Below are 1,325 nucleotides of genomic sequence, written 5' to 3' on the forward strand. Positions count from 1 at the left end.
ATCTGTGGATATGAGACTGACTTGAGTATTCGGGACTCTGGGCTTCTCAACAATCTTGTCCATCTGCAGCAACTTGAAACATTGAGTTTTATACTTTGCTTTAAGCTTTTGCCAGCAAGTGCAATTGCTTTTCCAGCAATGCTCAAGAAGCTGAAGTTGGAAGCAACTGCTCTAAGTTGGTCGTACTTGGACATCATAGCTGAGTTGCCTAACCTTGAGGTGCTGAAGCTGATGGGTGGTGCTTGTCGTGGATATGAATGGCATCCAAATGTTAGGGGATTTACTCGATTAAAGTTTTTGTTAATTTCAGATAATTCTCTCAAGTACTGGAAAGCCACAATGACAATTTTCCTGTACTTGAGCGCCTTGTGCTTAAAGAAAGCAGAAATTTGAAAGAGATACCCTTTGAGTTTGCAGAAATCTACACACTACAACTGATTGAATTAGATTGGTGTCTTCTCGAACTTGGGGAATCTGCTGCACGAATTCAAAAAGAACAAGAAGACATCGGAAACAACCCCGTGAATGTTCGTATCTCCAATCCATGTAAGTATATAGTAATTTAGCTTTGCCCCCATATTCTTTCACAAAAATAACTTTGACAAAATTTGGTTAAAATCCTACTTAAAAGTGTAAGAGAAATTAACAAGAATATCTCTAATATTTGAGGGTAGTTAAAAATGGCCCCTTAAATATATTTTTGAGCAGTTTTGATATTTTAGTTTAATCTTGCTAAATGTGAGCACATTAGGTCTGATTGTTACTCCGTCTATCAAGAGTTATCTACTATTGACTTGACACACAAGTTAAGAAATAGTAAGTGATAAGGATAGTTTTACCATATTAGCTTTTGAACCTAATAAATTTGGCCATGAAAACTAAACTTTTTTGGAGTTGAAGTTGATTTGATTGTAAATGGGAGATTTAATATTTCTAATTTAGGTTGCTTTGTTATTATAAGACCGGAGTAAGAAGGCTTGAGCTCGTCCTAAGTATGGTGGGATTCTTCGAGCAGCTTTTGGGAAAAAAGAAAACAAGGAGAGGACGAGCAACAAGAGCATGCAATCGGTTTCTATTCAATATGGGGAGTTTGATTCGTTAAATTTATGTTGTAATGTCTTCTAATTTGTTAATTCTTATTGTGGTGTTTCTCCTTCATGGAGCAATTTATGTAGTTGGAACTGGATGATGATTTAGTTCAGACTTTAGTTTCTTGGTTTAATATTTATTGTGTATGTTTGACTTCTTCAACTCAATGATACTCCACAGAAGTAATATAGTAGCTCATGTTCTTGAATTGATTTCTGTGATCTATTTATTCAAAA

General features: G+C 35.3%; 1 non-coding gene across 1 annotated transcript; it reads left to right on the plus strand.

Moving 5' to 3' along the window:
* The first annotated feature begins 9 nt into the window (after positions 1–9).
* LOC107840759 lies at positions 10–1,297 on the plus strand. Its single transcript, XR_007049458.1, has 2 exons — positions 10–546; positions 962–1,297. It is a non-coding gene; the product is annotated as an uncharacterized LOC107840759 (transcript).
* The last annotated feature ends 28 nt before the right edge of the window (positions 1,298–1,325 follow it).

The sequence above is a fragment of the Capsicum annuum genome, unplaced genomic scaffold (assembly GCF_002878395.1).
Source record: "Capsicum annuum cultivar UCD-10X-F1 unplaced genomic scaffold, UCD10Xv1.1 ctg27537, whole genome shotgun sequence".
Lineage (NCBI taxonomy): Eukaryota > Viridiplantae > Streptophyta > Magnoliopsida > Solanales > Solanaceae > Capsicum > Capsicum annuum.